The sequence below is a fragment of the Zeugodacus cucurbitae genome, chromosome 6 (genome assembly GCF_028554725.1).
Source record: "Zeugodacus cucurbitae isolate PBARC_wt_2022May chromosome 6, idZeuCucr1.2, whole genome shotgun sequence".
NCBI lineage: Eukaryota > Metazoa > Arthropoda > Insecta > Diptera > Tephritidae > Zeugodacus > Zeugodacus cucurbitae.
This window is the reverse complement of record NC_071671.1, coordinates 60371118-60397975: the sequence shown is the minus strand read 5'-3', so window position 1 is coordinate 60397975 and position 26858 is coordinate 60371118. Positions and strand designations below refer to the sequence as shown.

At 36.1% G+C, this 26858-nt stretch overlaps 1 protein-coding gene across 6 annotated transcripts in view; it reads left to right on the top strand.

Moving 5' to 3' along the window:
- LOC105218576 (apoptosis-stimulating of p53 protein 2) overlaps nt 1-26858 on the top strand; it is a 224699-nt gene that overhangs the window by 117908 nt on the left and 79933 nt on the right. The window contains exons 1-3 of one of the 6 annotated variants that reach the window (XM_054233752.1): nt 5279-5499; nt 14350-14669; nt 15901-16411. The gene's annotated coding sequence lies outside the window, so the exon portion shown is untranslated. Of the gene's footprint in view, nt 1-5277; nt 5530-13609; nt 14045-14349; nt 14670-15843; nt 16412-26858 lie in introns of those variants that run through there. The other 5 variants (XM_054233756.1, XM_054233754.1, XM_054233753.1 and 2 more) reach the window with 5 other exon arrangements.

Below are 26858 nucleotides of genomic sequence, written 5' to 3'. Positions count from 1 at the left end.
TTCGCCATAAAATCAAAGATAATAAATATCTAAAAGGCGCGAAAGTAAGTAAAGCTAAGATAACAGCCGTCTCTAGGTGAATATTCGTGATTTTTATGCGTCCACACAAACATACAAAGTAGCTAAGTGACTGACTACAATTTAGGCTAAAAACACGTAACAACAACAACAAGAGGCAGAAAAAGTTAAACTTTAAAGCCTTTAATGCCAGACAGCCGTAAAGGATAGCAGAGAAATTCACGAAACTTGTTTATGAGTTCATAATTTCGCGACGAAGGCTGTCGCAGTACGGCACAGTAAGGCATAAGGAAGTATGGCTGCGCAGCGCAAGCAAGTGCGCGTGTTAAAGTAGTCATAAAATGGAATGTGCAGAAGTTCTTCAGCGAAAAGTTTTATCACTGACACCCAGTTTTTATGAGCTTTCGCGTTGCTTTTGTTGTTGTCAGCTATGTTTAGTGTATATATGTGCATACATAGTAGTTGAAGGAAAGCACCAGGCACAGCTGTAAATGTAAGTAAATTAAATCAACAGGTTTTTACGACTGACGCAGCTTTCGCGCGCTTTTTCGTTTTGCTTTTGCCTTACGTCGGCGCATACTTACATATAGATTCATATATATGTATATACATCATAGTAAATATTATGCTAACTGTCTGCTCTGCTTGCGTCGGCGACAGTTGCGCTGATTGAATAAAATTTGAATCCAAATCCGTAAAACACTTTCACATTTTATGGCCTCAAAGGACTACTTCCTCTTCTTGATTGTCGCACGATGTGCTTGCTCGCTAACACAGTTGCTCTAACTCAGCTATAACAATATTTAATTGCTGCGACTTACATATTTCCAGCTTGTGTGGGTGTGTGTGTGTATAAAGCTACCTTAAGTTTCCTCACCCCATCACTAAGCTCTCATAATGACCTTTAACGATTTATTTACATCCTTGTCGCTTATACATTCATATTTATCGCTGCAATCCAAGTAGTACACATATATTTTCATATATACTACAGCGAATAAGAAACGAGAAATATTTATTTATTGAATTTACGGTTATGTGTATGAATTTACGGTGCTGTGTATGTGGGTGTAATAAAGTGTGTTTGCTTATAGCTTTGCTGTTCATACTCCATATGTATTTGACTTCCGTTTCCGCCTACGCAACTCTTAAACGTTTATGCGATTACGTGCTGAGCCTGTGCCATTAAAAATGCTCAAAAGTAAAACAATAAAGCAATAAAAGGCGTGTCGACCTTAGGAAATAAAAAAAAAAATCAAAAAAATATCAGTAAGGACATCCAAGGCGTAGTCAAGGCTTTTGCACGATTTTTTCTTCAAATAAAATATACTTCATAGAAAATGTATGAATGTCAGCGATATATATATTTTACTAATATCGCTTGAGGAGTTTGTTAAAACTCAATATGATACTTTAACGTTTTCGTGTCTGTCAAATCACCAACGGAACAGCTTTCCATAGCTTATGTGTGAAAAATCATGTACCTTGTCTATGGAAATTTTTTATTGTAAATGATGATTTTTTCCATCTCGAATGTGATCATTTTTACTATAAACGAATGTGGAACCTATTTACTAGTGGTATCACAAATAAATGGCTTTAAAACCCTTATAAATGGTCCGACCCTTATTGTCTTTCTACGAAGAGTCTTCTTCTGTCTTTTTCTTTTTTTTTACCAACGGTTTAAGACTCATTATCGTGTAACTGTTAACAGTTGCTACTTTGGACTGAGTAGGCAATTGAAAAGTAAAGTCCTCTCTCGACGAACAAAAACCAAACTCTAAAAGACCCTCATCATTCCCGTCTTAGTTTATGGTGAAGAAGTGTGGACGACGTCAACTTCCGATGAGACGACTCTTGGAGTTTTCGAGAGAAAGGTTCTGCGGAAGATTTACGGTCTCTTAAACATTGGCAATGGCAATGTATGAGATATTCGACGACATATTCAGCGAATAAAAAGACAGCGTCCACACTGGCTAGGTCACATTGTTCGAATGGACGAAAGCGGTTCGGCAATGAAAGTGTTCGATGCAGTACCCGCTGTTGGAAGCCGAGGAAGAGGGAGACCTCCAAAACTACAAAAAGGAGGAAAGATTGGCGAGCTGTTGTAAACTTTACTATAACCTCGTAAAAGGTTCCTAAGCCAACTAAGGAGAAGAAGAGGCAACTATTAAATCGAATCAAATCCCCTGCCCTGAAGCAAATTAAAATGTGTTTCGGTAAAAAAAAATCATTAAATATGCAATTTGGACAAAGCTCATTCACTTGATCTTAATTCATAGATCTATGATGATTATCGGTCCATAACAGATTGCAAAAGATAGTTTTTAGAACGAGACTTAGCTATCTCGAATTGATAGAAATTGAACCCCGATAACCCTTTATGAAATGCTTTCATAGCCAAAGCAAAATCACATAACACCTAATTCAAACGAGATTTTTCGTCCCAAACTTCCGAAACAGATTTAATAATCTGAGGTCTCTCAGTTTTTCAATAATTTGTGGTTTCTCGTAAGGTGTTTTGAACTGACTTTCATGTGTTTGCTAAAGAGGAGCACTACTGTTTTTTACACTATTATGGTTCACTGTCAACTCAAAGGCCCATTATTTTCCTTTTTGGCTGTTATGATTAAAAGTTTTGAACGCAGTGCTCCACTTCTTAAAATTTGTATATTCATTTCAATTCGGCAGGATTGCGAGTAGTTAAATGATCCTTAGAGTCATATCAGCATGGAATATATAAAATCTATACTTACTTAAGTATTCCAAGGCTCCATTTTAAGGAATTCTAAATTTTTCGTTTATTTATGAATATCATTTTTTTGTTTCTAAAATGTCCTACGCCTTTGATCGTTTCAATTTGCGATTGTGATACTTCGGTATGCTATTTCTCTTTAGTCTTATACGCATTTTATTTAATTCCTTGATTCTTCATTCCACTGAAATTCATGTTTTTCATTTATTTACAGAACAGACATATATTTTATAGGTGCATTAAAGTGGACTGTATGAAGTCGTATATATTCTGATTATTTATGATTTCACATATAATATTATTGTTGGCATATTATGACCCTAACAGGCGTGCTATTAGCATTGAAAGCGCTTTTATTTCAGCTCTTATGCTTCATGTGTAATAAATAATGGACTGTGATGTATTGATATGTCCGCATATACAAACACATACTAAGCTGCTTGTGTTAATATACTTTTTGCAGAAGAAACACTGATTTATTTTCGCAGAGCAATATATGAACATAAGTGTGTATGTATAAAACCCATTTGGCTTTTATTCGCTCAACTCTGACAGCTTTCATTCGTACTTAAGGATTTGATAAATGAGAGTTTTTATGACTGGAACTCATTGTAGTGCATATAGTATTGATTTTTCTATTAGAGAGTTATATTTATGGGTGTGTATCTAGCTCTATTGGTCGTCTTTTTTAAATATTGGCGATTATACTTTTTTAAATTAAACAACAGTGAATGCACCCACACTTACAAATAATTCGCCCGGAAGTGTTAACTTACTTAACGGATATAAGAGGCGGTTTGTGTCAGTGCTAATCATTTCTTTTTCAGAACCAAAGTATTGTGCCTCTCAAACTGTCGCTTGATAATTAAACAGTGGTAGTCAAATGTTGTCACATAACAAAAATCGTATATGTTACGCTGCGACAGCGAAAAATTTGGCCTTTATATTATATAAGCTAAAAAATAAACTTAACATCGTTAAAAAATATTCTCTTCATACAATTTCATCCGAACTGAGTACCGGAGAACTGAAATAAATATTTAATAACAAATAAAAAGTGATATATTATTAGTTTAAAAACTTCTACGACTCTTGCCCTAACCAAACTCTAACGAATAGCTGTTCATACTGGTCTGATAAAAGAATTTCGCAGATCATATTGTGATTTATAGAAGAAGAGTTGACCTGTTCAATACTGGGAAGATGAAAAGCAGAAACTCTCATTCCCTTCTAACTTCTTTTTTCGCAATTAACACGAGTCTTCCTTGAAACAAATATTTTAACTTCGGATTAAAAATATTGATCTTCAACTAGGATCCAATATGGAACTACCCCATAAAAATGAAACAGTATGGGTAACTATCAGAGAGATTTTTGTTTTTCAAAAATGCAGTCAACTTATCCGAGTATTCCCACAGATTAATTGTGGTCGATATGGTGGCTTTGCTTTAATAGATTTAATCACGCTTTGGATTTGTACTAGGGCTTTCACAAAGTATACTGATTTGAAGAGTAACAATTTGTTTCGTGTTTCGATATAAAGTCCTTCTCTTCGAAAGCGACGTTACTTTTCATGTAAATTCAAATACTGTTCCCATAGCAAATACAAACAAATGAATATAATTAGTTGGCAACGCGGCCACATTATCTTAAAATAATATTGAGAAAGAGACAAATCCACATTACCTGCTAAGAGGGGAGGCCAAAATTACCTGTTTGAGCGTTCTCGTACTGAAGAGCGTATCTAATATCATAACTGTGTGTCTGCCGCCAACGTAGCGCGGAGAGAGCACACCAAAACAGGTAAATTTTTCCACATAGATACAGGTGAGTACAATACACAGACGCAGGTGAGAGAGCGCACACAAACAGGTAAATGCAAGAGTGTGCAGCAGAGAGAGTAAGATATTGAGAACGCCACACACAAATACAATGCAGCGCATGAGAAAAGGTTGTTAACCAGAAAAAATTCGAAATACCAACGTACGATCAACGAAGCGCACGATGAATCAGCTCGAAGCGAACAGGTACGAAGTGCCAATCGTATGTGGAGCAGTGTGTAGGCAACAAAAACTTAACGAACACAAAACAGCCGAGAGTAGCTGACTGTTATTGACATTTACCGATTCGCTGGATGTTCGAATGAGTAACTGTAGGAGTGTGTGTGTCGCTCGAGTATGTGCGTCTATGTAGTGGTAGTAGATGTGGGAAAAAGTGACTGCGCGAGCATTTCGCGCAACGCTAATAAATGATGAGCACGCTGTTTGCGTGGGAAAGAGTGTACACGCCAACAAATGAGCTTGAAAGATGCGCGTAAGAGGCTGTCAGAGAGTAGAGTATTAATTTTTTAATTGCAACACAGTATTGTGGCACAAATGTTTTAAGTGACTGTTGCAAGTAATTTCTATGTGCCGCGAACTTTCTGCTTTGATCTAAGAAAATTCTATCGCGGCGCGCTCTTTCCGCATGCGCACACATACACACCTTTACAACTAGCGCGTTGAATGAGCAACTGCGCGTCGGCTTGTTGGTGACTGCCTGGTCGTTGGCGGTGCGCTCGCTAAAATCGAAGTGCGGCTCAAATAGTTTTCCAGCGCATTTACCTGTTTGCGGACGTGTTTTACGGTGTGTTCGGTGCAACAAAGCTAGAGCGTGTGCGCGCGTTACCAATTTGTTGTTTTTGAGGCAGGCCCGTTTGCTTACTTGCCGACTAACTACCCATAAAGGTGCGCGCTTGTGTGTTTATCTTTCCTTGTGTGTGTGTGTGTTTGTATATATAATATTTGTAGTTGTATTTGTTTGTTACTTACTTGCTGAGGCAAAGCGCTAGGTGAACGCGAGACGACGCCGCGCATTTAATTGAAGAAAATATAACGAAAGGATGTTGTTGGAGATGAAAGAAGCGAAAAAGTGATATAAATGTATATAGTTTTTATGCCGCAATGATCATTAGTGCTTGTAAATATACATATTTACAATAAAAATATTAAGTTTTACAACTACAATGTAGCGGTTTCTTAATGACGCAGTGTAATTATACAAAATACAGCGCTTTCATATACAGAAGTACATGCATAGTTAGAAGTACATAAGTGAAAAAAATGAAGTACAAGTGGGCAGTTAAATTGAAAAAAGTTTTAAAAAATACATAATTTCATTAACAGGCACAATTTTCGTAGTCACTGTAACTGCAAGTTTTTTTTCAAGCCACAAAAAAATACGAAAAAAATATATTAAAAAAAGCCGAAAAATACAAGAAATTCCTGAGTGTAATTGACAAACGTGCATTCTTCACTGTAAATACACACCAACACAACCAACAAATAGCTATAGGGTGCAGCTGTGTGTGTGCAACTTGAGCCGCGCCTGTGTATTGGTTGCTATGGCAGTTAACAACGCGCCTATGAAGTGACGTTGTTGAAGCCCATAAAAAACATACCAGCAATGTACATACAAATATTTTGAAATTTAACAACAACAAAATTAACAAAAAAAAATAGAAAAAATTTCATAAAATAAAAGATAACAATTAAAAATAAAAATCAGAAAAAAATATATAAAAATAATTCTTGAAATTTTGCTTAAAGCGTAAATATCAAGCGCTGTTGCTACAAAAAACGAATAAACAACAAATATAACAAAAAATATACATTTCGCAGCAAACAAAATCGCTTACTTCCTACAACTGTGCGCATTAAATACGCCACAGCAGCATTTAAATTCAAGCGCAAGCAAGTACAATGCAAAAAAACACAACAAAAATCAACAACAACAATAAATTTACAAAATTACAACTTCATTGCTAGCGCTCGCGCAGCAACGAGTAGCCGCGGTAGCTGGCGCCCAACATAGCGTAGCGCTCACCAAAATCTACCAAACGTCAGCCAGCAAAAGCGCTTAAGCAGCTATATACGTATAATAGTACATATGTCTGCTTGTATGTACACAGTGTACATATATTGTGTTTCAGAGCATTCTGTGCGGCCATCAATCGAGCGCTTCACTTCACTACACTTCACTCTAGATTTTGCGCCAACTCACCGACTCCAAGCCAACGCGTTCAATGCGGCGCACAGCATCCCTACCTCCCCCACTGGTCGCGCACAGCATTGCAATCAGTGGAGCCATAAGCGCTATGTACTCTTGTTATGCCAGCATACCACACATGGCAGCGCAGCGCACCGCAACACAGCATAGCGCTTAGCCGCGCCGCGTCGCACCGCACATTGCGTTACATACAGAGATTTGCTCTTGAAAAATCCACATACAAACCGCCGCGGCTATGAAAACGGTATAAACGTGATTTTTTTGCCGTTTTGTTTTTATTTTTCTGTGATTTCTTTTTTTCTTCGCGTTTGCGAAACGCGCGCTCTGTACACCGCAAGTCGCGCGCTATGAAACGAACTGGAAATCATTGCGCGCCGCCATCACCGCGCGCTCCAGCTCCGCTAGTGTACTTGTGTGTTGTGTGTGTGCGCGCTTGATTGCGCGGTTTGCTATCCGCTTGTTTTACTTGTATGTCGCAATGCCAGCAACGTGCGATGCGGTCGCTTCGTTTTTTGTTCCCCTGCCGTTACTGGTATAAAGTTTCTCAACGTTGCGGCGGTTGTGGCTGAGTGAGTGACCGTCCAGCCGGAGCTGTTTCGTTGTTGTCTGTGATGCTGATGCTGGCTATTGAGATTCGCAGAAAAATTCTTCTTCTGTGATTTCAATAAATTTATTGTTGCTTTCTGGTTTATTTATTAATGAATTTCAATGCGCGTCTGCTGATCGCTGGGCTGGCGGGTTGTGTGGTTGCTGTCCTAATCTCCATTCAATGACAATATTGTTCCATTCATCACGTCATCCCATCAGCTGTTGTGATGAGTTTATGTGTACAACCTTCATACACTCACCTGGTTTTTAGTTGGAGTTCGTCTTTCGTTGGGTCTTCGGGTGATCGTTGATCACAAGATCGGTATTTCAGTGAAGTTAGAAACTACTTTCATATAAAGAAATAGAAAGTATAGAGTTCAGACCCTGAGATTGTAATTCTTTTGTAGAACGATTTGAGAAATAAATGTACTTGGATGGCTCGAGAGAAATGCAAAAGTTTGTAAACCATTCATTAACAGAAGTTTGGATAAAGAACGCCGTCGAAGGGAATCATTAAAATATATCTTAATCTCCTACAAACTCTAGTAGTTATATTCATATCTTCATTCCTAAGCTTCTCCGCGATTCCCAGTTCTAGCTAGATGTTGCCACTCCGATTAAGAACCGTTATGTAGTTGATAGAAAATCGTTCACTTTTAGGGAGTTAAGTATTCAAGGTTTATAAATGTCTTTTTCATGACGAACGCATATCCAAGGTCTTTTCACTCTTACCTAACACGTCCTTCAATAAAAGTGTTCGCTTTCTCTAAGAATAATAATAATAATTCCTTATATATAATTCTCTAAGTGGTTATATGAGTCTAATTTGTAACAATATTTATGCCAATGGTTTGTTCGATTCGACACTCTTCAAGTTATCGCAAATTGAAGTAGCGAATGAAGAGAAGTAGTAGTTTCATAAGAACAAGGATCTTATTGGTGAGATCGTTAAACTATGTGATGGTGCAATTAGATCGAATTTCCAACCTTCTAACTTCTGTTGTTAGTCAATCAAAGCTCCGAAGTTGCTAAAAATCAATGGTTTGGGATGGTTTCGTTGAGATTTTCATACGTTTTCAAGTTCATTAAGTTTTGAGATACCATAATTTGATCAAGATGGCTCGCTCTGAAGGTTTATATATTTTTACAATATTATCAACTAGGTGATCTCAAGCTAACTTTCTTTTGGTTTTAAGAAAAAGGGTTATAAAATTGAGTAGATTCGCAGTGATGCATCTTAATTGATTTTCAATTCCATTTATCGTACATGACGAGAACTTAGTCCCACGAAAATCTAGTTTCATTCCGTTACAAATAATTGGCGACCATGGCAACGGCAACTTTTCCCACTTTTATTTTGTCTTGTTTCAAATACTGTTAACCCAACCCTTCTCACCTCAACTAACCACAGTGTCGCTTAGCACACCTTTTCCTCAAACAATTACCAGCACTTTTGTACTTGTACTTGGGAAAATATTTTTATTAAGCCATCAAAGGTCTGTCCATGACTCGTTGTCTCCTGTGTAATTTTCTCCCAACAGTTAAACAATTTAGACGCCTCGTCACTTGCCCACTTCAGTAAATGTACAATTTCACTGTACAAGCATCCGTTCGTGCAACAGGTAACCACCAAACCGCCAACCGCTAGCCAACGACCGCCAACTGGCCATTTGTTCATCCGCCCATCCGTTATTCATCCGGTCATTCAAACGCACAAATGACTTGTATACGCGTATTAATGGCGGTTGGCCACAACTTGTCTATTGACTATTGATTAGCGGCGACACATTCACCAAGCGATTCATTCCTCGTTGTTGGACCACAATGGAAATACAAGTATGTATATATGTATGTACCGGTGTTTTGTCTGTATGTATGGAAGTGGGCTGACCGCCGCACTAAATGACCGATGGAGTGGTACATTGGTGTATTGCTGCAGTGTAGTGGGAATGTCGTTGTGCTTGGTTGAATGGACAGTCTTTTATGGATATAGATATAGAAGTAGTTATATGAATTCATGGATTAGGGCGGTACTTAAGGAATCCAATGTGCGATTTCTGGCAGTTTTATCATACTCTTTCTTTAAGACTACAGTCATTGGTAGCGCATACGACATTTGGTGGAAATTTAAGAACATTTGGGTGTGTTACACCGAGGTCCAAATTCGGGTCCGCCTATAATGGCTCAAAAGGTTATGCTATATGTTTATCTGATGCCTGAAATTCATATACCAGTTTCGGTACTGTTTAAGTCTTCATAGAACAATCTGAGCGTTGACCCCTCTGTTACAAATACAAACTGTCTTCAATAGTTCACATTTGTAGACAACCCCAATAATTTAGATATCTCCATATATATATACCAGTTGCACTAAAATGTTCTGATGCTTGTATGGTTTGCCGGTTGTTCGGAACGGAAGGCCTCGCAGCTTTGCTCTGCTTAGAAAGCTTGGCCAGCGTTACACTTATGGCGGTGAATGGCTGCACTGAAAGTGGGATAAATGTATGATTGGATCGATTGCGCGATTGACTAATAGTAAGCCGGTGTTGTTGAGCACTGCTTGAATTGTCATATTGAAAGCCACCGCGCGAGCTGCTCGAGTGGCGATGCGTTGCATGTTGCCTTGCCAGCGCCGAGTCTGGGCCGGTTATCTGCCAACCAGTATGCCGGTTGCCTTGATCCGATATAAATCGATATATACCATGTAACTGTATGTGTGCGGCTATTTATGGTTGATTGCTTGACAGCTGCCGCTTGAGTGATTAACTTCAACATCATCAGCATTGACGACGATGTGATATCGTTGACCGATCTTGAATTGCATGCAGCAATGCGATGACGGCACGAAAACTGGACAGAAAAGTCACCAAACGGCTGCGCAATATTTGCTCGCTTTGCAAAATATCGTTTACAACAACTGCTGTTGTTTTTGTAATAGTTTACTTGAATTTCAACTAGAGCGATCGCATATGCGGCGCGAGTGAGTGTTGGGCAACTGTGTGTGTGTGTTTGCTCGCGCATGTGTAGTGGTTTCATCTAAACAGCGCACGTTCCACTCCATTTCTCTGACCATCCATTATGAGTGATCGCTGGGAGGCGCAGGCGCACAAGGAGAAGAAGATGCCGCGACGCTGTGGCGGCGACGCACAGACACACTCCTACACAGCCAGTCGAACGCTTCACAGCGTAGCAATAAAAATAAGCATCACAACAACAAAAACAACAGAGACAGAAACTCAAATCGTTGGCGCTGATTTTTGTTGTTTTGCTTTAATTTTTGTTGTTGTAATCTGCTGCGGCGCCGTCGCGGTCACTGCTGACGCCTGCTTTGGAATGCGACGCTAGCGTTAAAACAACACTATTGTTGTTGTTGTATATACTTTGATTCAGTGCTGCGCGCTCGGTTGCGCTATAATCGGCAGCGCAGCTTCTCCACATGCGCTCTCCCAACTGTTGCTTCTCTGCTTCTCTTTGGAGCACCACATACCGGTTTTTGTTGCTGTCGCCGATGTGGTTGCTATTCGCATTCGTAGTGCTCACTGTTTTCTACTGGTTTTCTTGCATTGTTTAGTTTTTTTTTTTTTTAATTTTTACTTTGCGCTCTCCTGAGCTCCACACGGTCTCTGCTTGTTGCTTGCTTGTTGCTTGCTTAGCGTTCAGAGATTTCGCGCAGACAGCCGCCAGCATTGAAGCTAAGCGTCCAGCATACAAAAAGCGCAAATATCACAATCATTAAATGAATGGCAACAACAAAAAGTACAACAAAGAATGCTGTCTGACTCCACGCCGCCAACAATAACCGGCTAACGCTTGCTGTGCTCCGCCGCGTTGTGGTCGCTGCGTCGCGCTCCAACTGAAGCGTAGGCCACAGTGTAAGCGCAGATGAAGAAGAAGAATACAAAAAAAAAAGCAAAAACTGTAAAAACTAACAACAACACTGCAGCATTCATTGTGAATGTGATTTTTTCAATTGTTTGTGGGTGCGGAGCTTATGGAGGCGGCGGCGCAGGCGCTGTGCAACGTGCGGTTGATTTGTGGCAAGCAAACGCAATTGTAAGACAAACGTGAGTGACAGACGTTGCATTGTTTGTGTTGTTGCTGTTTCTGTTTTTTTGTTGTTTTTATTGCATTGTAGAGGGAAACAAATAAGAAGGAAGCAGTAAAGTACCGACATTGTGACAGACGTAGGCAGCATTGCGACAACAACAATAAATAAAAACAGTAAGAAATGGAAATGTTTGGGGGAACAATGGGACGTAACAAAATACAGTAAATGCAATAAATACACACAAACACACACATACATACAAACAAACATATATAGCATAGTGTGACTTGGCGTATATATCAAATGCCAACTATGGGAAACAAAACAACCGCAAAAGCCAAAGAGCGAAATAAGACACAAAACAAAAACGTCAGCAATGACAACAACACAAATAAAAAAAAACAACAACAAAACAACCAAACATAAGCTTTTATGTACGCGCATTTGTTGTGTATTGTACAATGGGAATTATGGCACAACAGCAACAACAGCGTCTCAAAGACCGCTAAGCTAAGTGTAGGAAACAAACCACGAACTTCCTCCCTTTGTTGCTAAATTAATTGTTGTGATATTTTATTTACTTCTTTATTATGGGGTTAATTTCGCTGTTGTTTTTGTTTGTTGCTAGCTTACTTGCTTGTGTGTTTTCTTGCCATTTTTAAGCTCTCACCCAAACTTTGTGCGATGACTCATTCGTTTTTAGTTGGAGTTACTAGCTACAAGTCGGTCTACCAGTAACTCGCACACACGGTCATTACTAAGCGTGCACATTACCGGCTTGCGGTCGAGCAACAAACAACTCTGTGTTTATGGTTTGAAAACTAAAAGGCAGTAATGTATCATACCGGTTGTACCGCAAACATCGGCACTTTGAGACTTCATTTTGAGGTTAACCGGGTTTACATGTTCGATCGCTTTCATGTTTTGATATATAGGAATGAGATCTAAGACGGGTTTGTTTCAAAATCGGAGCTCTATATGAAACCAACCAAGTAGATAAGTCTTTCTATACTCTAAATTAGTTTTTAGAGAGATTAATGTTATGATAAAGATGATTTAATAAATGGAACTAACAACATCAAATGCCGAATGCTTTATTTTAGATTAACGATTCCTATTATAGCCTTTTTACACGGGAACTAATTGATCAATAAACCGGCCTCTGCTTGGTTAATACGCTATACTACTACACGACAGTAGACGTTTCCATTATAAAGTGTTATAACCACCTTCTTTCTATCGCTTTTTTCATTATGCCAGTATACTGTTGGCTTACTTTGTTACTCTGCCGAGCTTGTTTAATCGAACTATGTTTCGTAAGATCGTAAACCAATTCGAGGATCCTAAATAAATTTTGAAATGTCGAATTTCGAGAAAGTTCTTTCCAATAACTCATTGAGTAATTGCATGGAAGATAATCTTACACTTTGTAAAACATTGATTTTTGCTTAAAAAATAATAAATGTCCTTTGTCCATCCCAGCACTTCCTACTTCAATGTACACTATTCACCATACTAAAGTTAAAAAACCTCGGTAGGTACACCTTCGGCGACCCCAGTGAAGTGACAGAAGAGTGAAGTGAATCCATATTAGCCGACTTAAGATCTAAAGCTTTGTCGAATCATGAGGGTCTTGACTATTCACAAAGCCACAACGCCACAGCCGAGGTTGTCTAAGTGAGACTTTCTGTAGTTGCGCAGATCTTGACATAATCTAACCTAACCTTTCAGGTTTTTATTTCTAATAAGAAAATACTTCAAATCGAACGGCTACTTTTCGTATTCTATAATTTATCCATCCATTTTCAAGAAATGGTAAAGGAATTCTCCTCAGTTCCCACATAATTCAATGTCAAAGTCACAATAACTCCAGACAAAGTTACAAATCTGTCATATTACGTCTCATTACTCAAGATTTTATAATATTTACAGCCGATTGCCGTTTGATTTATTGATCCGCATTCCATCGACTCAAATCTATTGAAATCCATATTAATTGTAACCTGTGTTTATATCTACATATCTATCTATGCCGTATTTTGGTTTATATTTACTTTGACATTTGATTCCGGGAATATGCGCATACACACAACAAAATACTTAATGAGCTGCTCCCGATCGCGCTCTCTCACTTCCTGTCTTCCTCTCTACGGCAGCGATCAATCAGCACACAGCCTTACTTGCAATGAAGCGGGGGTGGATTCCACAGGTCTTGTTGGATTTTCTACTCTACTTTGTAGCTGTGTTTACGCCTACAAAAGGCACACAAAAACTAGAGATAAAATAGACACCATAAAAATAAAAGAAAAGTGCCGCAGGCAATTTAGACAACTGTGTTGGAGTATATGCGTGCGAGTTTATGAACATGAATGAAAAAATAAACATTTCCAGAGTCAGAGTCAAACAGTTAGGACGACAAATGTGAGCGAAACAGCGCTGTTTTGTATACATAGAGTTTGTGATTTGCCGATGATCGTGTCGATCGTGCGGTGATCGTCAGTTGCATAGTTGAGTTGTAAACAGTTGGTGCGGCGCAAGCATTTGTGAGATGTTGAAGATATTAAACCAAAAAGACGAAAAGTGAAAAAGTAAATGTTAATGAATTAGTTAAATATATATATTTGAAAAATGTGTAGAAAACCCCATCCAAATTCATAATGAACTGTAAAAATGCGTGCTTTAGGCAATCAGATGCGGCTGCCGCAACACAAATTCCACGCTTAAATTATTAACACAAATTTCTATATTAAACGCATTTACTTACGTACCGGTTTTCAACGCTTCTGCTTCTGCTTCATCTTCAACTTCTTCTACTGGAGAAATGTGAAATATTTCTTTTTTTGTCTAGAAATGTGTGTTATTTATATTTTCTATTTTTTGTTATTTTTTACAGTTAATATATGCGCGTAGTAACAGCAGCTAGACGTCTACAGGTCTTCAAAGTTGTATAACAACAACAACAAAACCAAAAAACTAACAAAGTGAAAATACCAAATACTAACAGAAAGCCGAAAAATATTAACGCAGCACGACAAAATCAAACGTACTAATGAAGTGTGTTAAAAGCCGCCGTATGAAGCGTGTTTTAGTAGTGAATTAGTGAAAAACAACAACAACATAGTGTATTGGAAAAATATTTAGTGCTTAAAGTGTGTGGCAAAAGTGTTGACAGCATTTGGAAAGCAGTGAAATAAGCTGAAAACGGAAGTGAAGGTAAAGGAAAATAGTGAATTTGTGGGTTTCATAAATAAATTTTTAATTTAAAATTAAAAACAAAAAAATACATATATACTCGTATAAAGTTGGAGGAAATGAGAGTCTAAGAAAAAATTATTACAAAAATATAATATAATACAATGAATACTTTAAAGTGACGAAAAAAATTGTAAATTGGAAAAAAATTATTAAAATTTATTTAAAAAATTAATTAAAAAAAATATATATATTTCAATTATTTATAATTAAATTAAATTTGTTTAATTTTTTTATCAACAAAAATTTAAGAAGGCAACAAATAACAACCAAATTATATTTTTAATATTTTTTAGAATAAAACTAAAAATCTACTAATTGGTATAGCCAATAAAAAATATTAATTAATTAATTAAAAAAAAATTAAAATTAATTAATTAAAAAAAATAAAATTAATTTAATAAAAAAAAATGAATTTAAAATTCAAATTAACTATTATAAATTATTTCAACGAAAATATAATTTTCTATATTTTAGAAAACGTTAAGAAGTGCATGTGTACCTTTGAAAAATATTATTTAATTAAAAAAAATTTGTTCTAAAAATATTTGCGATTTTTATGTGAAAAATAATATAAAAATTATTATGAAATAATAAAACAAATAATTGTTTAATATATTTGTTCTTTACAGCACAACAACAACAGCAACAAAATAACATATATTTTCTCATGGCTTTACGAACAACAAAAAAGCTAAGAAAATAAATAGCAATAACCTAAAAATGCAACAAAAAGCGGGTTAAACATAAACAAAAATCAGAAAAAGAATTATAAAAAATTATAAAATTGTTAAAAATAAATATAAAATATAAAAACTATTTTTTAAAATAATAAAAAAAAAACAAAAAAAAAAGTAAAAATTATATGCAAATAACAGTGAGTACCGAAACATATTACGAAAAGTGTTTAAATCAATTTATTTATTTATTATTTTTCATAACAAAAATATTTTTTAGTAATAAAAATTAATAAACAAATAATAAAAAATTAATAAAAAAATAAATGAAAAATAAAAATTATAAAAAATATTTTTATAAAAAATTTGAAAAATTAATATTTGATTTTTATAAAAAAATAATGAAATTTTTAAATAAATAATAAAAAAAAGTTATTAAATAAAAAATAAAAATAACCCAATTTAATAAATGAAATATATATATATATTTTTGTTTTTTTCTAAACAAAACTCAGAAGCCGTTGTTGGAATTAGAAACAAATTGTCTAAAATTCACCGAAAAAATAAAATATTTTGCACAAACGTCACTGGCATTTTGCATAGCTCCAACTGCTGACATGCAATCAGCGGCTTGTCAAGTTAACAATACGACACAACAACAATAAAAGAATTGAAATGAATCCAAAAATAAATAAATAGAAAAAGAAAATTCGAACTAAACCGAAAACGGAAAAAATAATAGTTCAAAAAAAACGCACGAAAAATAGAAACAACAACCACCACCAGTAATCCATCAACACAGCAATTTTTCAATTCACACACACCAAACAGACCATCAGTGCAGTGCGAGTTAACCAACAACAACAACAAGCGAGTGATAGCACCGTGTGACCGACCTACCGCACTCACACAATCTCACACTTGAGCAAACAAACACGCAGCAGTTAGTAGATAGTAACAACAACAACAACAGCAGCAGCTAGTTTATTTGGCAATCGTTGAACCTGCAACGGCGCATCAACTGAGGTCAGTAACACCAACATATATGAAGTCACGTTTGTTTACCTCATAAAACACATACATACATAGATACTCAGTATATTTAGTAGTAAAAATCACACACACGCACATACATATGTACATACATAGTTGTATAGTTAGACAGCATGCGCATGCTGCCATATAAGTTGTGTAGCAGATAAACCATAGTTGGGCACTACTGCTGCCTTTGAATTCGCTTGCCATCCACACCCACAAATCATTGAAGCTACACAAAAACACACACACATATATATAGTATATATATATGCTTGCATACCGAAATAGATATGTGTTGTTGTTGTTTGCTCGCTATGATCACATGTGTGCGCAAGGCATCTGCAGCGGTCATGCGTCGTCAGCGAGTTACTCAACGCCGTTGTTGTTGTTGTTTTTGTTTTTGTTATTTTTTAACTTCATTTTCATTTATTTGTTATTTTCCATATTCCTCGTACATATTTTTGTTTGTTTGGTCTTTATTTGCGCGTTGATTTGAAATTTCGCTTTCAATACGAATACCAATTTCGAAATATCAACAGCGCACGAGCACAGCCGCACCAACGCCATTTCTGGTTCAACGCTTGCCTCACTCAGCGCCAATTCACATGGGTAACTGTGTGTTTTTTTTTTTTGCAATTACTTTTGACTCACTTTATGTGCGCGCGCACATTTTTTCGCAATTTTAATTTTATAATTTTTTTTTTCACTTTTGATTTGGTAGTTTTTATGCGATTTTTCGCTTAAATATGCAATGCGCACAAACACACCAACAAACATCAATATGAAGTATGCCTGTGCCCTTTATGCACATATTTGCCATGTAGAGAAGTAGAGATGTATGCGTGTGTCGCTGCTGCTGCACGCCCCAATGCGCTTCGATTTGGCGAAATGCTGTGTCCGCGTGCGTTGCAATTCCCATCTCATGGGGCTTTAAGTGGTCCAATAGCGCATATGGTAGCGCATGTTGCCGCTTATGCCACGAATGCCAGCGATTTCGATTCAATACGCGCATATGTCTCGCTTTTTGGCCGCAATCAAGCGTGTGCGCGGTGGGGCACAGTGTGTAAAAGTTTCGAAAAATAGTTCTTAAAACATTTAACTCTAAAAGTTAATTTGAAAAAAAAAATTGACATATTTGACCTATTTTATTTGAGAATTTATTTATTATAGAAGGCTTACTACTCTACTACATTGAGTATGTGACCTTGTTAAATTTTATTGAAAGCGCCTAATTGTAGGCAACGGTTTCTTTTTAAATTTTGCGTTTTCCATTGAAAAATAGATTAATCGATAATAATAACGCAATAAGTCCACTTCAAATAAGTTCAACTAAAGATACAATAGATTCAAGATATTTTCAGTCGTAATATTTACAGACTTTTGATCCCAAATTTTCATATGAAACTTTTTATGGGTCATTTAGATTCAGCTTAGCTACTTCAGAGCCTGATCCCAAGTCAATATTTTACTGTAAGCACTAGTATTGCACTATAACCTATCAATCTTGTTTCTGATATTTTATTCTACACTGTAAGTCTCACTCATTTCTGACTTTGATTGTATTTTGTATCTCTTCAACTTTTCTCTTTCATTGTTATGAAAAAAAAAACTGTTTATTAATTGTTGTTTTTATATCTGTCAATAAATGCAATTGCGACCTATATTGCAGCTGTTGTGCTTTATGTGCAGTCAAAAATTGTTTTTATGCCGCAAATCCGTATGAATTTAAATGAGTTCCATATACAGCTATAACTTTTTTTATATATAAATATGAAGATCGAAGTTTATTAAGTTTTTAATACAATATTTGTACGGTTCTTAGAGAAAAAAAAATCAATTTGTAAAGAAGTTTTTTGGCATTCACTTTTATTTGACCCTGTAGGAAAAATATGAAAAAAATATATAAAAAATAAATATTAAGAAACTCTTATTTTTTATTGAGTAAATACTCTCTTGATTGTGGAATATATTTTCTTCAATGTTGGATATTTATATTCTTAAAAATTTAAATTTAAAAAGTGTTTATATCGTTCCAAAGACACAATTAAGCCGACTTTTGCTATTGAGTTAGAGTCTGAGTCGCGGATGCAACGGCATAGGTATCGATCAAAAATTGGAAATCAGTCGAACACTTCATTGAATATCACTTTTTCGCCATATTCTACTGAGACTTGATGCTAAGCATTAAATAAAGTTTTTATTTAAAACTACTCAAATGATTGATCAGCTGAGACTCAATTTTTTTTTTTTCATTTTGGTTAAGAAATACAAAATGTATCTTATTTATTGGTTAGTGGTTAGTCTAAAGAGCAGTGAATCACAGAGTTGTAATTTTGTAAATGATAGAACAGTTTTTTTTTTTATATTTTAATAAAAATCGTGTAAGAAATAGCTTGGTTCACATTTTATACTCTCACAATTAATTTCTTTAATTTTAGTAAGATAACATCCATATATTCGGCATAAGAATATCGAAAATCGTTATACATAGTACCCTCCGCTTTTTTGCTCTTTCTTCAATGCTCCATAACATGTGTTACAGTGATCGGATTTAGTTCCTTCCTGTTGGTCGATCGCCTGCTTCAAACGATCCAGTTGTGCGCATAGTGGATGATTCTCTTCCAATCCCATCAAAGACACAGCAAAACCTTCCTGACCGTCAATCTCGGCTTGGCCACTTTTTGAGCCAATTCACCGGCCTTCGACCACGACCGTTTTCGCTTGATATTGTCGTATGTGATCCATTTGTAGTCGCCAGTCACCATCTGCTTATAAAATGGGGCGAGTTCGTTCTGCTTCAGCAGCACATCGCAGGCGTTGATTCGGTCCAGAAGGTTTTTTGCGTCAAATCACCTTCTGCAGATAGTTTAAAATGGTTTGGTGAGTAACTCCCATCTCCTAGGCGATGTCACGAGTTGCCACATGCCCGTCTAACTCGATGTTTTCCGTGATTTGATTGGTATTCGTCGTCACAGGTTTTCCGCCGGCTGGCTTATCCATGGTGTCGCTTTCACTCGATCTGAAACGCCGAAACCATTCCTCCGCAGTTCAAAGTGATAGAGTACCATCCCCCAAAACACCATTAATCTCACGGAATGTTTCTCTAGCGGATTTGCCTTTAACGAAAGAAAACTTAAAAATAGCGCGAATTTCGGCGTTAGTGAACTCCTTTTTTACACGCCTATAACTGTTGAACGCAATATCCTAACTGGCATGTATATCATCGTTTTGTAGATTATGTCAAGACCTTTTAAATATGTACAGTATTGTCAGATACGAGCTCTGTAGCGCTTCATACATAGCCACGAAATTCAAAAGACAAAAAGGTGGAAGGGAGATTTTTGCCAACCTAATGTATGACGGATGGAGTAATTCCTCGGCCGTTTTTGCCACCAAACTACATTATATCATTATCAGATTTTACATTCACTTAATTTTGGTAAGATATCTCACACATTAACCGATATTTACGGTATAAAGGTCACCAGATGTTTGGAAAACTTAATTGTAGGCATTGTGGAGCTAGTGGAAATTCTTAACCGATTTTAACCATTTTTTGTCACAGAGGCACATTGTTAAAAGAAAAATATTCTCTTTGGCTTTCTATATAATATATGAAAGATTGCGGCTGTATCTGGAGCCTTGAAATGTTATCTCCAATTTTAACACAAAAATTTAAGGTGAACATTCTTTTTATTCCAATATCTTCACTAGTCATCTAAATTTCATTTTCCTACGAGGCAGCCGTCACGGCTTGTGCCACTGCTGAAATATACACATATATATACGCATGCGGGCGTGTTTACTTACAAGTAGTCGTACAAACAAAATGTACACTTTTTCTATTTACCAACAAATATTCATACGCCCAGTAAGTGCAATTGAACAGATGTACAACAAAAACACTGTCACACATATACTCATACTTGTATGTGTTCATGTTTGTGTTTGTGTGCGTTGCATATTTAATTGTTGACTCACTATGGCATCCGCCTGTCGAACATTGCCGCCAGATAGTTATCTATGCATGAGCAGGCGTTTGTTTTGTCCATATGTGTGTGTGGGTGTTCGTTCATTTGTTCGTGCAGTGCAGGATCCTATTGGCAACGCTCCCATTTACAATAATTTCTCTATTTTTTATTTGCTTTAACAAATGTCACGGCTGTGCTGATGCGCGCGTACGCTAACCCTATGAAATTCACTTTCTCTTGTGTGGGCGCGCAACCGGTAATCCACTCGATGTGCCAACCGTTGTCCTCCATATGTAGTCTCATGACATTTGGCAGTTTATATATATGGATATATTTATTCATGTGTGTGTGTGTGTTATGGCGAATTTCCCCAAATGGCATATTGGCAAATTTCGTTAGTAAAATTTTAATTGAGCCTCTGACAAATTGCAGCTGCGAATAGCAGTGTGACATTCGATCAGTGCGGGAGCGCACAAATGTAGGCAAATATTAATGCATAAAGCATGTTCGTGTGTATTCGTGTATGTATTTTATGTTTAAATATTTAGCGGTCTCTGTGGATTTTTGGAAATTTAATATTTCCCGCTGTTTTCCTTGGGGAAATTGCAAATTCAATTGCTTAATTATTCAAATCGTTAGTCAATAGTGAAATCTGCATAGTTGATTGCGTTATTTACCTCAGATTATTGGCGTTAAACCTTGTTTGTGGCGTAATTGATACAAGCAAATGGGTACATACATATATGAAGTTCATTGAATATAATTCAATTAATTCTCTAGAGATGTGAGTAGAGGGATGCTTATACCTACAAATGTATATCTAAAAACCAAGAGTGAGTGTTGGATAAAGCAAAACTACGGTCAAACGTGGGCTCTTTCAAACTTAGAAATTTTTCTTCAGTCAAGTTTTTGAGCTACAAACGGCATGGTTCAAGGCCAAACTATTTTTAGTCCTCTACTAAGTTAACATTTTCAAACATCGATTCAATAAAAGGTTTGCAGAAAGAAATAATTTACAGAATGATGATCCATTTTTATTTTAATACACGTATATCTTCATCAGTTTTGAAAAGCTCCCCAGTACCCGAAATATTTTATTAATTCTTCGGTAATTCCTGTTGTTATAGCTGTAGGTCGTTACCTCTTGTCTAACTTTGAGCTGAAGTTTCCTAAAGTTATGCTTCAAAAAGCCTAAAGGTATGCTACAAAGTTTTTGTTGTATACCCTATAAATGTATAGTTAACAAGAACTATGCTTTTAGAGGCTTTTAAGAGGAGATTTGACAAAGAAATATAATAATGAAAGCAAAACATTTGCAATTTTTTGGTTTCGAAATTAATTTCTAGTAGTTCAGTTTAACATAAACTTTAGTTACCTGTCATGGCTCAGATTTATGCTTTAACTGGGTTTTGCACTAGCTGCCTTAAATCAGTTTATTCTCTCGAAGAAACCGTAAGCTAGTAATGGACTTTTTATCACCAATAAGCTGATAAGCTACAAACCAATGTGACTATGAGCTTTCCTGTGCTTAAAATAAATAAATTTGAGCCTGAGCTTTGAAACGAACTTTTGTAAAATGTTGATCTGAGTCTAAAATAATATTGATTATACATCCAACTGGCTATTTTCACATTTGAAGGTAGTTCAAACACATAATTGTAATTCATTTAGTAAGGAAAGCGTTTTTCAAATGATTTAGGTATTCTTCTTCATAATTTGTCATTTACAGAAGCATACTTTTAGGCTATTCACATTTTATTGCATTCCTTGAAGTGTTTAAATGTATAATACTCAGGTGAATTAAATATTAAATCTTAAATTTAATCTCCTGAATACTTAAAGTATAACACTATGCTATTACTAAATTCCTTTAGCCATGACACGCGTCTTTTACTTGGCAACTCATCCTAAAACTACACTAAATAATAGCATGAAAGGCAGATATTGGCTGTATTTCTTTTCGTAATTTAAGATCAATATTTCTTCTACTTCAAATCCAATTTCAGTTTAAAAATTTTTCATAAAATATTTTAAAGAACTAATCGAAAACAATGACTACACATTTTCCGCCAACAAAGTGGGCATATTTTCCCTGCTACTTTGCATATTGTGGGTGTGCGCGCATATCTGTTACTCGCATTATAATGGTAAAAAAAGGGCGGGCAAGCGTGTTTGTGGGTAGCGCCTTTTGCATTTATTAACGGGTTTCACTACGCTCCAGTCTGATATTCATGCCAGCTGAGACGCCGCTTATGCGTTTATCCAAGCTGATCATATCAGTATGCAGACAAAAGTTTAACGCACACAAGAGCACATAGAAATATTTAAATGCAAAATTGTAATTGAGTCAGGCTGCCTTTTCATACATAACTAACTACAATAGGCCACCGCATGAATAAACCGAGCGCGTGAGTGAGTGAGTGAGTGGCGCCCACGTACCGCCAACTACCGCACTCAATTGATGTCAGGGGCTTTCAGCAAATCTTTAGAGCACTATTGCTGCTACCTCGAGAACTTCGCTGGTGAACTGCCGAAAGTGGCGAAACTACGAAACCGCCAAGCGGCTGACTGCCAGCCGCACAGCTGTGCGTTTGAGTTGGGGCAAGCGCCTGGCGGTGTGAGTTGACTTGACCAGCTGTGTGGCCCGTGCAACGCTGTGCTTCTGTGCAGTACTCGTTTCTATGAGTATGAGTCCATGTGCTTAGACTTGAGTTACTCGCGCTGCCAACTTTAACTGGCCGGAGGGATTTTCCACTGAATTTGCATTCATGAAAAATTTCATCAGCGCAAGCGAAAATTTGCAAGCAAAGTGGCGGAAAAAAATCTCAAAAATAAGCGAAATAAAATAAAAATAAATAAAATGGAATCAAAAAACAGCAGGGAAATATGCGTATTTAGACAAATAAAAATATTATAAGCCAGCGCCAGCGCAACAGAGCAGCGCTTTTGTTTCCATCAACTGTGAGTGGGTCCCAGGGTTCAGCATGGGAAATGTAGAGTGAAAAAAAATTAAAGGAATGGAAAAAATCCGCATCAACTCGCTGCGAATTATGCAAATTAGGTGTAGAAAATCAAATATGAAACAACAAAAACTAACACAAAAACCAACCAAATAGACAATGGTGCGGCGTGCCCACACGAGGCGACAATAAAAGTTGTTGCGTTGAAATTTTCTTGACTGCCGTACGCTGATTAACCCGACTTTTGGGGTCACCAGCTGACATTTCGTTTTTATTTATCTGCATCTGTAGGTATGTCTCTATGAATAAATAACTTTTTTTTTGCTATTTTTGTTTTGTTTTGATTTTCTCGCCAACTTCGCATTGCGGAAATTGCGAGTGAATTTTTGGCCACTTAAGCACAATGGACGACGCGCAAAGAGAGTTGGTGAAAAGTTGAAACAAAAAACTCAGAATTTTTTTCATAGCAGAAATTGCAGTGATTTGAAGACAAAATAAGATGTAATTTTTGTACCCAATGGTTGTGCTGGTTTTATTGTAAATTATCATTGAAGTTAGTACTACATATATTCAATATAATAATAATTCTTGTTCTCTCAGTGAATTAATATAAAAAAAATATAAATATACCCTAGTGCCTTTCAGCTCTTTCAGCGATTTCTCGTTAGCTTGTAAAATGACAGCTGCAAATTTTATCGTACTTCAGAGGAAAGTATATCAACATATAAAATATAAAAAAGTGTACTTTTACACCGTTTTCCCGTTATTTTTTGAACACACCTCGATACTATAATTTTTCTTATTTAAAGCGATTTATAAGTGTCTTGGAACTATTCAGTTAATTTCTTTACAGTTCTGTGTTTAGTATATAACCTTGTTCTGTGCTGCTCTAAGTCATGATCCGAAAATCTGGAATAATTATGCAGAGCACGTATGTACGTACATATATAAGGAAGTTGGAATAGGGTCCACTGATTTCTATGTCGAAATTTCTCTAAACACTCAAATTTTATATAAATTGAAGATAATTAAGTCTCACGTGTGAGAACTCATACCTCGACAAGTTAAGAGACTTAATAGTTGGTGGATTCTAATCTCGGCAGTAAAAAGGTAGAATCTTTTAATATCTTTGGTCGTCCAAATCTTTTCCTGTCATATGAAACTAGATAGGAACCATATTATTTTTCTACAGAGCGTCTAAAATCAATATTATCAGACTGTTAAACCTTTCTAAACTCATTTAACGGTAATCTGCAATCTGCTCAGCTCTTCGGATAAGGATTCATCAGGCCAGCTCAATACACATTTCCGTCGACGTTTCCAATACAACAAGACTTAGACTTCTATTAAACAATTTGGAGATCCCTTTGATTATTTGAGAGCTAAGTCTATGGTCTCGAGAATATCATAATCCTTGATTTCAGACTTATAATACCTTAGTTAAATTCAGAAGAATTTATTTTCAGTGAAGACGCCATGCTATGTTGTCTTCATCAATCTGAGAATATCACTATCTGAGAGAACGTTGTGCATTGGGTATAAATTATAAAAAGAAACAAAGCAATAATAAAATGACAACACAAAAAAATTGCTCAAATCCCCTGCAATTAAAGTAAAATTACGACAAAGGCTAATAAAGCGCTCAATGAGCCCGTAAGAAGACGAAGAAGTCTTTCAACTTTTAAATTGTTCTTAGCGTGGTTAAATTGACTAACTGACAGAGTGATTGCTGTTGCGGCGACGATTACTATGACTTAGTGGTACGCAGATGACCCAGTCTGTGGCAATAAACCGCAGACGATGCAGCAGACTGACTGCGAAAGCCAAACTGCTGACAAGTTAAAAACCGAGCAGCGCTCATATTACGTACAAATGAATATAATATGAAAATTTTCAGTACGATATATGCTACTTATAGCTTATATATTTGTATTATATATATAAATATATATGAAATTACTTATTTTAAAATAAAAAGTATAAAACTTGTGTTTCACAAAATGGTGTTAAAACAAAAAAGTTGGCAGCTGTAATTCACTACATCGGCGGAAATCGGCAGATGCGCCGTGCCACACTCGCTCCGCAATGCAATTCGTACACGTTGCTACACACATTTCCCACATTCACACGGGTGACCCTCACTGCATTTCATTTGTCTGACAGCAGCTATTATGGTCTCACATACATACATATATACATATATGTATAACTGTTTATGTTTTTAAATAAAAAAAAGAACGCTTTCCGCTGCTGTTTGTTGGGGGCGATCATTTCATTTCATACCATTTTTGGCCAAATGTTCAAATGTTTTCATTTTTTCCCATATCCACTTTAAAATTTATCTCTTTAGTTTTTGGGCGAAACAAAAAACACAGTTAAACTTTGGCTGATAATGTAATGGGATTTGTTTTCACACATAATTATAGTTGGCGCAGCGAAACTTTATTGCGGACACTTAAATATAATATATAAGTAGCTATGTGGGTCTGTATATATATATATATATATATATATATATATATATATATATATATATATATATATATATATATATATATATATAACTTTTGACTTGAGTCAGCGTAAAATATATATGAATACAAATAGTTATAAAGGCGTTGAATTTATGTGCGCCGCTCTCATTATGCGCTGTACTATAATAAATCAACAATGCTTCGAAATTGGTAGCGGAAGTCTCAGCCTCTCTCTCTGTCGGCAGTGGCTAATTGCAAATATAATTAGTTAAAATTTGTAAGCATAAATTGAAGTTGAAAGTTCACTGTACAAGGTTACACTGGCTTAATTGTCGAGAACTTGAGCTGAATTGAAGTGAATAAAGCGCTTATAAATTTATAGGCTTAAATCTAGTTTGAAAGCATGACTCGGAATAGTAAGATTCGGGAGCTTTTCTGCTTTGTTCATGCTCTGACTCTTTCAATACATAAATCGTCTTAAAATGTATGAGGGAGATATTTTTCATATATTTTTCTCAGCCTCAGTCAGTATCCTCAGCCTAAACTGACATTTCTGAAGCAGTGAGTCTCCAAGAAAAAAGTTGTTCGATCGATTTCGACTTGATTTCACCCTTAATCTTATTAAATTCCCAAAACTATATTCCAACTTTAAGAGATCACTTCGAAATTTCAAAAGCGCTCATCTCTCTCTCTCTCTCTCATGTCCCAAAATTCCTAACTAATAAATTATTCTGAAGCCAACAAACTATATTTTCTTTTATGAACTTTGCATCAAGTTCCGATGAAGGCCAATCATGTCTCCAATTGTTCTTACAAAGAAGCATAACAAAGCAGTGATTTCAATCTTAAAGTGAAATTTAAAATTTATGCACATTTTATGTATGTAAGTTGTTTATGAACCCATTCAGCGCAAAATTTTCTGAAGAACAATATATTTTTATGTCGCTTAATTTATAAAAAATTGCCCCCAGAAGTGCACTCAAAGCTTATAACACAATACGCGGTATATGAAGGGTTTTACAATAAGGAT